Source organism: Schistocerca cancellata, chromosome 6, assembly GCF_023864275.1.
Source record: "Schistocerca cancellata isolate TAMUIC-IGC-003103 chromosome 6, iqSchCanc2.1, whole genome shotgun sequence".
Lineage (NCBI taxonomy): Eukaryota > Metazoa > Arthropoda > Insecta > Orthoptera > Acrididae > Schistocerca > Schistocerca cancellata.
The window spans coordinates 717,424,345-717,440,051 of NC_064631.1; the positions used below are offsets into that span (position 1 = coordinate 717,424,345).

A 15,707-nucleotide genomic window follows, 5' to 3' on the forward strand; every position below is an offset into this window, starting at 1 on the left:
AGATATTTGGCCCGGTCACGATCGATGGACCACCCTGTATAAACGCCTGCTGTTTCTTCTACTCCAGAAATACCGAGATGTCAACGTCAACGGTGATTTTTCTGTAATGATACACGTGAATACACTGCCACCTGACGCAAGTCTTAGGTGGCGCTCACACAGTAAAAATCTACTTATGCTGTAACAGCATGCACTTTGTGAAATTCATTTGGACATCAGGGTAATGAGGTTTTTTGACAGATAGGGCGAAACATCAAATTATACGCCCGTACACACTGCAGGTCACTGGATAGTTCAGACCTGACCTTTATACCATAAGTTCAAGATGAATTATGTATTCGAGCGTTGAATACAACCCCTTGCGCTCAAATTCCCGTGTACAGAACATGCTGGTCAATAGGTTAAGATCATACAGCAAAGTAATTTGAACGATGACGAATATTTCGTCACGAAGTATGTAAATTTGTGTGACAGGCAGGTAATCAAACATGAAAACTTTAAATAGCGGACAATGATCTTATCGACTGAGCTAGCCAAGCATGACTTACGACTGGCTTCAAAATTTTGCTTCCACCAGTACCTCTCTATTACATTACAAACTTTAAAGAAGTTGTCGTGAATAGTTTGCGGCACTAGCACTCCTAGGGTAAGTTTCAGGTTCGAGTCCCGGTCGAGTACACAGTTTTAACCTTCGAAGCGTAGCACACACTGCTGCAGTGTGAAAGATTTCAGAGTAACTGCAGGTTTCGACATCGTTTCAGAAACTGACAACCAAATTATCGCCTATCGTCCCAGCCTAGAGCTCGGGCTACGCTGCAGGTCAGTATGTCACAACAACTACGATTCTTTTGCTTCGTCAGTTCACAACCAAACTGTCATTCTTCAACTTAATCTAGACCTCGGGCACCACATTCCAAAAACGTAACACAGATGCAAGGAAAAATTGGAAGATTTATGTCCTCTTTCAATCTGCGCGTATATGACATTACACGCCATACCGTCATTACGTCACGATACGGATCGGACATCCAGCACTGGTAGGTTCAGTTTATAGCCCACCAGCACCCTGTTGCACAAACTTCATGAATCTGAAAAAACGACGTGAGTGTGTTCGTCACAAAAATGCAGACCAACTTCTACTTCTCCATGAGGACGCGAGCCCTCACACAAGTATGTGCACCCGAGAGATGCTCACAAAACTTCACTGGCCTGTTCTTCCTCGTCCACCTTACAGCCCGGGTTTCACACCTTCCGACTTCCATGTTTTTGAGCTAACGAACGATGCACTCCGCAGTACATGGATGAAGAGGAGATTATTGATGCACCAAGACGTTGACCCCGACGTCGAACTGCAGAGTGGTACTATGCGGGCATCCCAGTGAGGTACGGTAAGACCATCCCACTGAACGGAGATTGTATTGAAAAACGGGGTTTATTAGCTAAAAGGTGAGGAATAATGTGGTGTATTGGAATCCTGAAAACAACCAACTTGTTTTCAAAGGCTCTGAGCACTATGGGACTTAACATCTTAGGTCATCAGTCCCCTAGAACTTAGAACTACTTAAACCTAACTAACCTAAGGACAGCACACAACACCCAGCCATCACGAGGCAGAGAAAATCCCTGACCCCGGCGGGAATCGAACCCGGGAACCCGGGCGGGGTAAGCGAGAACGCTACCGCACGACCACGAGATGCGGGCAACTTGTTTTCAGAAAAAAAACTATGTTTCAATACTTATTGAAATTCCCTTGTAGATTATAGTACTTCAATTGACGGTAATTGACAATAATACCGGATGGTTATAATTAATGTTTCCTTATTTAACACGTTATAACGCGGAAACTAATTATCGTACGAGCACCAAACGTGGTAGCATTAATGTCCAGAGTATGGGGTGCATGATTTCCATGCGTCACAGCGCCACCGTTCAGTTCCAACTATGGCCACCAGGTGCCGTGATCCATAGTCTCTCACACATGGAGGTAAGAATAAGGGGAGATGGCGCTACGTATCCTAGCCGTACTACGTTTTGAAGCCATGGGGGCGTGGCTCGCTGCCATGACACTCTGACCAAAACATTGCCAGTGTGCTATAGCGCTGCGTGTATTACAGTCGCTAATTGCAGCATATACGCATGTAACGTCATCAGATTGGTTGTTTCAAAGTTTTTGTTTAAAATAAAATCTCGTAAAGGCGAAATTCCGCGTTTCTTCTGATTAAAAATAGTTTTTAATGTAATATTACGAATAGCTAGCCTTCAATGTAAACGATACAATTTTGTGAATTCAGTAATAAACGTGTATCACAAACTAAATAATAGAAACTGAAAACTAAGTTAGCTATACCCTCCCTCCAAAGCCCCATAAATACATCTTGTTTCTAATACGTACTGGGACATTTCAGTTACGTTACACTACTGGGAAACACTGTTCATTACCACCAATATTTACTGAAATACGGTACATAGAATGGCAAATCTACGCAGTATCCTGTTTAGGCCTATACTTTACGCCAGTTAATGTAGTGTTAGCTTTTAATTTGGTACATGATGGAGACAAAGTGAGTTACTCAACACTTCGATTATCGACGATACGTACGTATTATACTGAAACGTGAACTTTAAAACTAAGAATTTAATTCTTTGAATTAACATACATTTTGCAAATGTTTTGGGTATGTAAGGAAAACTGATGGTACAGCATTTTCTCGGAGCCTTACTGTTGAAAGGGAAGTTCGGTCTATGTCCTCTTCTCGGAAATGCTGAGAACATATAGTGCTCCATTTAGACGCACGCCAATTCTTCCTCCTCACGGAATTCTCCCACAGAGCTTTCCGACTTTCATTTTTAGGATATCTAAAATTATACAGGAGAAAAACACGCTATAGTACAAGCACCGATGTAGCACACGTTCATTCACAATGAAGTTGTAAAATCACACTTAACGAGACAACTTACATATGAAATGTTATTCCCTTCGATTTCGCATCACAATCAGAACGATTAGTACATCCGAACACCACACAAGTCACCATAATAGCGCAAAATCCTTCCAAAAGCGAGCGACAAGCCTATGCACACAAGCTTACAGCAGCAATGTTTTGGTCGGATTGAGATGGCTACCCTCGGCTTCACATAGTTTCACAGCTGTGACGTCACGGCGTCTCCCACTATTCTTACTTCCATGTTCTCTCACACCTGACCAGTCGCAGTGCACTTGTTGGCGTGTCAACAAGAGCTTGGACAAAAGGAGCAGATGAAGGTCTATTATCAAAACAACAGTACTGCTGCAGCTCCACTTAGATAATATAGTCGGCTGAAATGATTACGGAAGGGTCGTCCTCCTCCACCTGCCGTGCGGAGCATGACGAAGGAGCTCGAATCAACTGGCGAAGTGGGAGTCACTCCGAGAAGAGGCCGACGACCGGTTGCAACACAGATGGTTGATGAAAGCGCTGTTGCTGTGGCAGACAACGCTGCGCGAAATTCCCAAACGTCAGGCAGTGCGCGTGCTGTGTCACGACAGCTGAATATCCCGCGGTACACTGTGCGAAAGGTGCTTCGGACCACTCTCAAATGGTATCCGTACAGGATCCATATCGTACAGCAGCTTGCACCACATGATGCACAACGATGTGTTGACTTCGCTCTCCATTTTCTCGCAAGGATTGAAAATGACGAGGGGTGGCCCTGGACCATCCTATGGACAGACGACACAGAATTGTCGAGTGTGGGGATCATCACCTCCAGTCACTGTGCATGAAGTTCATCTGTATGGTGAACGTGTTACCGTATGTGCGTATGCTATGGCTTCACGGCTACGTACATCATTGGCCCATTCTTTTTTGAACAGGTTGGCGCTGGAGGACGAACGACATGCAGTGTGACTGGACAGCGTTACTTCGATATGCTTCGCCAGCATGTCACATCCGCCCTACAGGAGAGAGACATGTTCAACTCAACAGCTGTCATGCAGATGGGGCTCTCCACCGCACATCGCTCGCAAACTTCACCTGCTTCTCCAAAACACATTTGGAAACGATGGAATTATCAGCCTATCATTTCCAAATGCTTGGCCGGCACCATCACCTGATCTCACTCCCGGTGACCTCTGGTTGTGGGGCTACCTGAAGGACAGAGTTTACAAGGGGAACATTCCTGCGCTTTCAAACTCTTCTGGAGACTGATAGGCGCCGTATTCAGCCCCTTCTGTAGCAGTAATAGTACAGGTATGTAATAGTATGGTGTACGGTAGCAGCGCATTCAAAGTGTTTCAACTTCACTGAATGCGCATTATTTCTCTTCCCCATGTCCTTGACATTAATGCTACCGAGATTGGTAGTTGTATAGTAATTAGTTTCCGTGTTGTAACGAGTTAAATAGGAAAAGTTTAATTATAACCACCCGGTATACTGAAATGCATAAATTTATAGTCAGAAAATAATATCGAGATGGCAAAATTACATGACGTGATGGTTACGAGGCACTGTGTCATAATATATACACTACTGGCCATTAAAATTGCTACAGAAAGAAGAAACGCATTTGATAAACGGCTATTCATTGGACAAATATATTATGCTAGAACTGACTTGTCATTACATTTTCACGCAATTTGCGTGCATAGATCCTCAGAAATCAGTACCCAGAATAACCACCTGTGGCCATAATAACGGCCTTGATACGGCTCGGCATTAAGTCAAACAGAGCTTGCATGGCGTATACAGGTACACCTGCCCATGCAGCTTCAACACTATACCACAGTTCATCAAGAGCAGTGACTGGTGTATTGGGACGGCCACCATTGACCAGACTTTTCAGTTGGTGAGAGATCTGGAGAATGTGCTGGCCAGGGCAGCAATCGAACATTTTCTGTATCCAGAAAGGCCCGTACAGGACCTGCAACTTGAGGTCGTGCATTATCCTGGTGAAATGTAGTGTTTCTCAGGGATCGAATGAAGGGTAGAGCCACGGGTGGTAACACAAGTCACATGTAACGTCCACTGTTCAAAGTGCCGTCAATGCGAACAAGAGGTGACCGATACGTGTAACCAGTGGCACCCCATACCACCACACCGGATGATACGCCAGTATGGCGATGATGGATACACGGTTCCAATGTGCATTCACCGCGATGTCGCCAAACACGGATGCGACCATCATGATACTGTAAACATAACCTGGATTCATCCGAAAAAAATGACGTTTTGCCATTTGTGCACCCAGGTTCGTCGTTGAGTACACCATCGCAGGCGCTCCTGCCTGTGATGCAGCGTCAAGGGTAACCGCAGCCACGGTCTCCGAGCTGATAGTCCGTGCTGCTGCAAACGTCGTCGAACTGTTCGTGCAGATGGTTGTTGTGTAGCAAACGTCCCCATCTGTTGACTCAGGGATCGAGAAGTGGCTGCACGATCCGTTACAGCCATGCGGATAAGATGCGTGTCATCTCGACTGCTAGTGATACGAGGCCGTCGTGATCCAGCACGGCGTTCCGTATTACCCTCCTGAATCCACCGATTCCATATTCTGCTGACAGGCATTGGATCTCGACGAACGCGAGCAGCAATGTCGCGATACGATAAACCGCAATCGCGATATGCTACAATCCGACCTTTATCAAAGTCGGAAACGTGATGGTACGCATTTCTCATCCTTACACGAGGCATCACAACAACGTTTCACCAGGCAACGCCGGTCAACTGCTGTTTGTGTATGAGAAATCGGTTGGAAACTTCGCTCATGTCAGCACGTTGTAGGTGTCGCCACCGGCGCCAACCTTGTGTGAATGGTCTGAGAAGCTAATCATTTGCATATCACAGCATCTTGTTCCTGTCGGTTAAACTTCGCGTCTGTAGCACGTCATCTTCGTGGTGTAGCAAGTAGTGTATAAACTGACCCGATTATTTGCAGTAAGTAAAACGTTAGTGTCGTTTGCGTGCTAACGTAAATGTGGCGCAGCCTTTGGGTGTGTTCTGTGGTACGTCAGCGCGGGAATGAGCTCCGCACGCGCCGTCAGGTCCCGCAGTCAGAGGAGCAGACTGCGGCTGTCGCAGCCGGCCGTCAGCGGCACACGCCCCCCCCCCCGCCCCCCGCCCCCTCCCCCTCCCGCCGACACTGCTGTTTATCGCCGCACGCGCCGCCTGTCGGCGTACAATCCCTCCGCACAGCAGCAGCATCGCGTCGCTGATGCGGGCGCCCTCACGCCGCCGTCCGTCATTTCGACACCGGCTATTCCTGGCCGCCGGTGCGTCAGCCACCCTGCGGAGTTGCTCCGCTTCTCCTGTTTTTCTGACCTAATTTCCTCTCTCTCTCCTTCCCTCTCTCTCTCTCTCTCGCTCACCCTACTCTCTTCCAGCCTTAACGGCGCTCCTTTCGCGCAACCCTTCTCTTCTGCCGATCTTTCTGCGTCCTTCACGGCGGCTTCCGCGACCTCTCATGCCTCATCACCCGTTCTGTTGCGCTCCGTTCCTAAGACCACGGTCCGCTTTTTTCTACAAGCGGTACAGAACAAAAAGAGCATTTTTCTCTGCGGGCAATGAACGAGACGGCAGATGAGCTAGCCGTGGTCTCGGGACAGCAGCGATGCCTCGCCAGGAAGACGTTACGGGTGCAGACCCCCATTAGCCCGTGCGTTTGGATCTCAGTTTCAAGCTTGCTTAGAGCACTGTGTAGTTCTTAAAAGAAATAATTTTCGACGCTAGGCTGTTTCTTTTGTTTAAAATGAACACTTTATTTAGTTATTGGCGATTAGTTGATTTCGTCCCCGTGGGCGTCATCAAGCTCGGTCACAACGGAAATGACTGATGACCATAGATGTTAAGTCCCATAGTGCTCAGAGCCATTTGAACAGCGGATATTATGTTGCGCAGATTGTTACGATCCACACAGTAGTGTGCAAAAATGAGCATGCATTGGTGTTCAGAACAACCGTACTAAGTACGTAGACAAATGATTCTGGAGAGCTAGATCTAGATGACTGGGCGGAAATACAAAACAACTCTTCCAGAATACGAGTCCACTGTGTTCAAAGCTGATCGAAGGTTATACTTCCTATTTTTTAAAGCAGTGAAATATAGAAGGTCTATTCTTTTCTGTATTTAACGTGCCGTTTCTGCGTACGAACTAATTCAGTTGGAAACCCGATACCTTTATATTATTAGGATTAGGCGCACATGTTTAATCAAAAATGGTCCAAAAGGCTCTAAGCACTATGGGACTTTACATCTGAGGTCATGAGTCCCCTAGAACTTAGAACTACTTAAACATAACTAACCTAAGGTCATCACACACATTCATGCCCGAGGGAGGATTCGAACCTGCGACCGTAGCAGCAGCGCGGTTCCGGACTGAAGCGCCTGGAACCGCTCGGCCGCAGCGGCCGGCAAGAACGGGGACAACTTGCTTAGAAGAAGTCTTGTGTACGCTGTTCTGCTGCCTCAGCAAATTGTATGAAATGAATAATATTGTAATATTAATCCACTAGAGTTACTTTCATATGTTTAAATTACTGCCACTGGTTTCGATCGATGGCTCATCCGCAAACGGTATACAGATACAATCAAGCTATTGTAAGTACGTATGTCTGTACATATGAGTTTATCATTTTTGGTTGTATTAAATTTTTTTATTTACGTTAAATATTATTTTTCAAATAAGATCTACTTTTATTTTTTCATATTGTTGCACGATTGTTCTATTATCAATGCATGTGTTGAACTTGTATCTTTGTTGAAAATCGATTTATGTTTTTTATTTTAAGTTCTGTTTGTTAGCCGGCCGGAGTAGCCGAGCGGTTCTAGGCGCTACAGTCTGCAATCGCGTGACCGCTGCGGTCGCAGGTTCGAATCCTGCCCTGGGCATGGATGTGTGTGATGTCCTTAGGTTAGTTAGGTTTAATTAGTTCTAAGTTCTAGGGGACTGATGACCTCAGAAGTTAAGTCCCATAGTGCTCAGAGCCATTTGACCTATTTTTTTCTGTTTGTTAGTTGACGATGTTATTCGGATTTTTTGCCAAACGCGAGTGAATTTTATATCTTCCAAGACGCCCATGTAGCTTCCTTCCTCGGCTCGATGAACAGCTGAAAGATTAGTGCTTATGTCTAGTGTCGACTGTCGATTTTCTGGAAGATGTATATTAAAGGGGGGAGAGACTGTTTTCGCTTTTGTTTATATGTTCTTTGTATCTGGCAGTAAATTTTCGTCTTATTTGTCCGATGTAAAAACGTGCCAAACACACTTCAGAAGGAAAGACAGTCATAAATTTGACATGCAATGTAAATAGACTTCCATCAAAGTCATAAATTTAGTAGCGAACCCCATAGATAGGTGGACCATTTTTCTGACACACACATCGACAATATAACAACCATTCACAAATATGATAAAAAAGATCATATTTGAAAAATAACATTTAAGATCGCATACGATAAGTAAACAAACTATAACATAACCATAAACTATGAATTCATTTGCGCAGACACATAGATATATGAATTTATAATAACTTGGTGGTCTCTACACACCGTTTGAGGATGAGCCAAAGTTTGAAATCAGTAGCACTAAATTAAAGATAAAAAAAGCAGCTCTGGTGGATTAATAATTATAAACCCATTCAATGGTCCCCTCCACGGAAATCTTTAGTAAAATGCGAAAGATTTATTCGTCTTCAATGGAAGCCAATAGTATGCAGTCCATACAACAATACATATGAAAATCTTATGTAAAATTAAAAAAGAACAAGCTATTTGCAGGGTTTCCCACGATATAACACATTAAAATAGGCCAGCGTGACACTTCAAATGTGCATGCTGTGGTCTACGTCTTAAAAAACAGACATATAGATATGTGTACGTAAGTAGGGTGATGCAAATGGTCGGCAATGAATCGGCCTTCTGAAGGACCGAAGTTCAAATTCCCGCTTGGCCACCAAAGCTAAACGGCTAAACGGTTCCTTTGGAAAGGAGACTGTCGATCTGATACCAATCATCCCCATCTGAAGTTGGGCTCTGGTTTTGATGACCTGATCGTCAACGTGACGTGCAAACCTCTCACTCCCTTCTACACACGTCTCTCTTTCTCTCCCTCTACCTGCGTCTGTATGTGGCTTCAAAATACAGTAACTTGTTATTTTTTATCATTAATATAGAATGCTTATTTACAATATGGATGCGATTTCAAAACAACTGTAAAGTGATGAACTATCTAGCCTAGTAGCCAACTACCATTGAAACACTGAAGTGCTATTTCAAACGCAGTTTATAAACACAATTTCGTAAACGTTTACAAGTCGCCACATGATTTTCATATAATTTTTTCTTCATTTCTCATTTTTGTAAAGAGCCACTTCCTAACTGTTGTGAATAATAACTGACCCACCTGGATAACACGGTGCATGGGATGTCTCACTGTCAGAGCGCCAGTCAGTAAGTTAATCACTTTCTTCGTCTTTATGTCCTCTGTTAACGCATATTTAGTTAGATACTTGTACCAGGGTCATTCAATAAGCAAGCAACAATTTTTTTTCTCCGCTAATTTCGGTTGGAAAAAATGTGTAATTTGCTGTTGGACATCGTGGAATATTCCGGCTTCAGCTCCTATAGTTGCATGAAATTCCAAGTGGTGAAGCCGCTTTGAAAATGACGTTCTTACCGGAGGTTTGTTCCAAGCACAGAGCTGCCATTGAGTTTCTTTATGCGGAAAACCAGATCATCGTAAATATTTATAGGCGCTTGCAGACCTGGCAGTGAACAAAAGCACGGCGAGTCGTTGAGCGAGGCTTCTGCCATTATCACAACAAGGACGCGCAAACCTGTGCGATCCCTCGCGTGCCGGCCGGCCACACACTGTTGTGACTCACGATGTAGTGACACGTTCGGACACTCTCACTCGACGTGATTGACGGATCACAATTAAACACCTCGCTGCTCAACAGCACATCTCTGTTGCTAGTGCGGACACAATCGTCCACCAGTTGGGGTAATCACAGGTATGTCGCCGCTGGTGTCCTCACCACCAAACAGAAGATCATAAAAAGCAATGAAGGATCATCTGTGCGGAGTCTCTTGCGCGTTACGAGGCTGATAGTGACATTTTCTTGTAAAATATCGTCACAGGCCACGAAGCATGGTTCATCACTTCGAACTGGGAACGAAACGGCAATCCATGGAGTGAACCGCACTACCTCTCCTCCGGAGAGGGCCGCACTCTCAGCCGGTTAAGTGATGGCGACGGTGTTGCGCGTGGCTGAAGGGATTGTTCTGGTGCAGCTCTATGCTACCCTCAGGAAACTGAAGGAAACGACTTCAGCGTGCTATTCGCGACAAAAATGCAAATGAACTCCTCCTTCACCTTGGCAATGCAAGACCTCACGCAAGTTTGTACACCCGAGAGGAGCTCACAACAGTTCATTGGACTGTCCTTCCTCATCCCGCACCTTCTGACTTCCACCTGTCTGGCAAAATGATGGATGCAATGAGCTGGTAGCAGTAGTGGATGATGGCGAGGTTACTGATGCAGCAAGGCGTTGGCTCCGACATCGGCCAGTACAGAGGGCATAATGGACCTCCCACTAAGGTGGCCTAAGGCCATCGCATTGGACGGAGATTATGCTGAAAGAAGGGGGTTTGTAGGCAAAAGAGTGGGGAATAATATAGTGTACTGGAATCTTGAGTAAAACCAACCTACCTTCAAAATAAAATGTGTTGCATTACTTATTGAACACTCCTGGTAACTCGAAACAATATGAATGATGGAACTGGTACGGAAGGACACTCTTCCCCCTCCCCCCCCCAATCCTCTCCACCTCACCCTCTCTCCACTCTCTTTCTCTCTCATATATTGTTGTGGTCTTCAGTCCCGAGACTGGTTTGATGCAGCTCTCCATGCTACTCTATCCTGTGCAAGCTGCTTCATCTCCCAGCACGTACTGCAGTATATATCCTTCGGAATCTGCTTAGTGTATTCATCTCTTGGTCTCCCTCTATGATTTTTACCCTCCGCGGTGCCCTCCAATACTAAATTGGTGATCCCTTGATGCCTCAGAACATGTCCTACCAACCGATCCCTTCTTCTAGTCAAGTTGTGCGACAAACTCCTCTCCTCCCCAATTCTATCCAATACCTCCTCATTAGTTATGTGATCTACCCATCCAATCTTCAGCATTCTTCTGTAGCACCACATTTCGAAAGCTTCTATTGTCTTCTTGTCCAAACTATTTATCGTCCATGTTTCAATTCCATACATGGTTACACTCCATGCAAATACTCTCAGAAACGACTTCCTGCCACTTAAATTTATACTCGATGTTAACAAATTTCTCTTCTTCAGAAAGGCTTTCCTTGCCATTGCCAGTCTATCTCCTCTCTACTTCGACCATCATCAGTTATTTTGCTCCCCAAATAGCAAAACTCCCTTATTACTTTAAGTGTCTCATTTCCTAATCTAATTCCCTCAGCATAGGTTAAAGTTATATACAGTGGGAATTAGCGAAGTTCGGTGGCATATATATATATATCGAGGGTGGATTTTGACGGGAAGTGAGGCAGAAAAGAATGGAGAACGAGGTGTGTGGTTGTGGGGAGGAAATTTTGATATTTCGCTAGCAATGCACTATACTTGTGTAGACTGGTGAACTAATGGAGAGTTACTAAATAAAATTTAGAAAAAAAGGATGTTATGCACTACGTGAATAAAAGAAGATACCAATCGATTCGACACGCCTTGAGACATACAGGAATTGTCGATTTGATGTACATGAGAAGTTTCAGTTGTTAAAATTGCAGAGGCAGACCAGGGTGTGACTACAGTAAGCAGGATGAAATAGATATAAGTTGCACAGACACACAGATATGAGAAGCTTTGTATGGGATACACTAGTGTGATGAGTTGCATCAGGTCTTTGCAGTGAAGACCACTACAACAACATTATTGGGGCAAATTTAAAAATACGCAATTTCCGGAAAAACTATTAAATGTCGCCGGCCGGTGTGACCGAGTGGTTCTAGGCGCTACAGTCCGGAATCGCGCTGCTGTTACGGTCGCAGGTTCGAATCCTGCCGCGGGTATGGATGTGTGTGATGCCCTTAGGTTAGTTGGGTTTAAGTAGTTCTAATTTCTAGGGGACTGATGACCTCAGATGTTAAGTCCGTTAGTGCTCAGAGCCATTTTTTATTAAATGTCTTTTAAAAATTATGATCTGTTCGTTTTTTCGAAGTGTTTCCGGTTGATAACGACAGACGTCACCTTGTAAGGATCGATGGGAAAGAACTCATCTCGTACTGGAGGAAGAGACACGAAAGCTCTAAAGAGAGAAGGAAGGGGTCACTTGGTCGTGCAGGAGGAGGAAGCGGTTGGCAGCGAGACGAGGAAATTCCGGCGGAGAGCGGCGCCCGGTGGTTGGACGCGGGCCTTGGGTCTCGCCCGAGGCGGGGGCGTTAATGGCGGCCGGGCCTGCATAATGCCTCCCCAGGGCCGCGGCCGCGGCTCCATTAGGCCCTGCAGTCTGGTCCGGCGCAGCTCTGCTCGGAGCGCGGGCCGCTCGCGACTCCCCGAGGAGTCGTAGTCGCGGGCCAAATCAGACGCACGACCTAGAGCTCCGAGTAAATATCACTTCAGCGTCGCACTAATCTTTCCTCCTGTACTCCTCTGGCCAAGAGAGATTCGTCGCTCTTGATCTTTACTGAAAGAGTAGTATCCTAGACACTGTTAATGTAGTGTAAGACTTCGTACGCAACGGTAAGGAAAGGTGAACTACACAGTGGCGCAGCAGTCATAGGAAAGCCGGACAGGACAGGTAAGATAAGCGAGCAGGTTAACCACTGTAAACAGAGGATTTGCTTAACGTGTATTTCTCCAAGCAAAAGAAGAATCTTTACAAATAATGCAGCAAGGAACAGAGTCCTGCTGTCTCAATGTCAAGAAGGATGAAACACGAATGAAGGTGCCATACCATAATGGGGCAAGTGGAATGAGCAGCTGCCACTGGCCGTCCTACACTATGTGATCAAAAGTATCCGGACACCTGGCTGAAAATGACTTACAAGTTCGTGGCGTCCTCCGTCGCTAATGCTGGAATTCAATATGGTGTTGGCCCACCCTTAGCCTTGATGACACCGTCCACTCTCGAAAGCATACGTTTAATCACGTGCTGGAAGGTTTCTTTGGGAATGGCAGCCCATTCTTCACGGAGTGCAGCACTGAGGAGAGGTATCGGTGTCCGTCGGTGAGGCCTGGCACGAAGTCGGCGTTCCAAATCATCCCAGAGGTGTTCTATAGGATCCAGGCCAGGACTCTGTGCAGGCCAGTCTATTACAGGGATGTTATTGTCGTGTAACCACTCCGCCACAGGCCGTGCAGTATGAACAGGTGCTCGATGGTGTTGAAAGATGCAATCGCCATCCCCGAATTGATCTTCTACAGTGGGAGGCAAGAAGGTGCTTAAGACATCAATGTAGGCCTGTGCTGTGATAGTGCCACGCAAAACAACAAGGGTGCAAGACTCCTCATGAAAAACACGACCACACCACAACACCACCGCCTTCAAATTTCACTGTTGGCACTACACACGCTGGCAGATGACGTTGTCCGGGCATTCGCCATACTCACACCCTGCCATCGCATCGCCACACTGTGTACCGTGATTCGTCACTCCACACAACGCTTTTCCACTTTTCAATCGTGCAATGTTTACGCTTCTTACACCAAGTGATGCTTCGTTTGGCATTTACCGGCGTGCTGTGTGTGGCTTATGATCAGCCGCTCGACCATGAAAACCAAGTTTTCTCACCTCCCGCCCATCTGTCATACTACTTGCAGTGGATCCTGATGCGGTTTGGAATTCCTGTGTGATTGTCTGGATAGATTTCTACCTGTTACACATTACGAACCTCTTCAACTGTCGGCGGTCTCTGTGAGTCAGCAGACGAGGTCGGCCTGTACGCTTTTGTGCTGTACGTGTCCCTTCACGTTTCCACTTCACTACCACATCGGAAACAGTGGACCTAATGGGTTTCCAGATACTTTTGATCACATAGTGTATGTTGTGGTGGCGGAGGGCACTCGTAGCAGAGAGTCGCTGGATGCATGGCTCAGCAGGCGTCTCCATTGGCTCCGCCGGATCCCACATAACCACTATCAGTGTCTAAGGGAAACTTGCTATTCTGTTACCAACCTTCCATTGTGGGGTGGTATGGATATGTGATACCGCAGGTAATAACTGGCTATAGAGAAACAGACACTAGAGATCATCTGGGAGTGATGGCATGCAGAAAACCAAAAACCAAGCGGCCAGGACAAAAAAAAGCTCGATAGCAGAAGTGGCAGTGCTGGCGATTTGTAATCAAAGTAGGATATGCAGGGTGTCCCAGGAGGAATGGTCAACATTCAGGTATATGACAGAAACCATCATTTGTAGCAAAACAATTCATATGGATTTATGCTCTATTCTGAGTGGTTTCTGTGGCATAATGCATTTAATGTACATTGTTATTTATTTTCCGTATTATTCAATACATTCTTAGGTTTACAGATGTACACATGTACGACAGTTAGTAAATATTACAACATGCATTTTACAAATTATCAATTGAAAATACGTATTCTTGACACATTCACCTCTAAGCATTTTCGTACATGTCACACTAAAGCGATGTACAGTTCACAATAAATGGTCGAATATCCTATGGACAACTTCAGTGCATTTGTGAAATCTTGGGAGAATATGTTGTGCTGCTTGTCTCATTGCCTTTGCAAGCTACCTAATGACGACAAAAGCGTCCGTAATGCGACCAGGCAATTCATCTCGCGTATTCACCTTCCGTCTGAAATCCTCAGAAGTTTTCCAACTCCACAAACAAAAATCTGATGGTGTAAGGTGTCGCGATTTTGTTGGCAAATTAATCGTACTACCACGACCATTCCAACAATTGCGATAAGTGCGACTGATACGTTCCCTTTCACGCGTCGTAAAATGTGGAGTAGCTCTGTTATGGTAGAAGAACATTGCTAGAAATGCATCCAGACATGTCTACGCTGCTCATCGACGCTCAATTCGAGCGGGACTCGCCACTGAAGGAAATGTACTCCAGTGAGTGTCATTACAGGCCGAAGACGTGACTAGTGAGGTGCCGGACAGCAGTGGGATACTTACGTTACTGTTGTCCCTCATGTACTTCTTTGGTTATCATATGCGACACCCTTACAGCACAGCAGTACGTTGATGATATTCTAGGACATGTTTTGTAGCCCTCCGTGGCAACTCATGCCGCGCTTACATTTCAGCAAGACAATGCCCGCCCGCACATAGCGGGAGTTTCTACTGCTTGTCTTCGCCATATCTCTCCACAACTGAGAAAATTTGGAGCACTATGCGCAGGTCCCTCCAACCACACCGCGATGCTAACGATCTAAGACGCCGGTAGGACAGAATTTGGCACGATATCCTTAGGAGGACGTCCGACATCTCTCTGAACCACTGAACAGCTGCTTGTGTAAAGGACAGGGTTGGACCAACGCGTTACTGTCCTGCTCAATTTAAAAAGCTCTTCTACATCTACATCTACATCTACATACACACGCCGCAATCCACCATACGGTTACGTGGCGGAGGGTACCTCGTACCACAACTAGCATCTTCTCTCCCTGTTCCACTCCCAAACAGAACGCGGGAAAAACGACTGCCTATATGCCTCTGTAGGAGCCCTAATCTCAAT

At 45.7% G+C, this 15,707-nt stretch overlaps 1 non-coding gene across 1 annotated transcript; it reads right to left on the bottom strand.

Annotated features, from left to right (window-relative positions):
- Window positions 1-8,565: 8,565 nt before the first annotated feature.
- On the bottom strand, window positions 8,566-8,684 carry LOC126090322 (U5 spliceosomal RNA). Its single transcript, XR_007521167.1, has one exon. It is a non-coding gene; the product is annotated as a U5 spliceosomal RNA (small nuclear RNA).
- Between the last annotated feature and the right edge of the window lie 7,023 nt (window positions 8,685-15,707).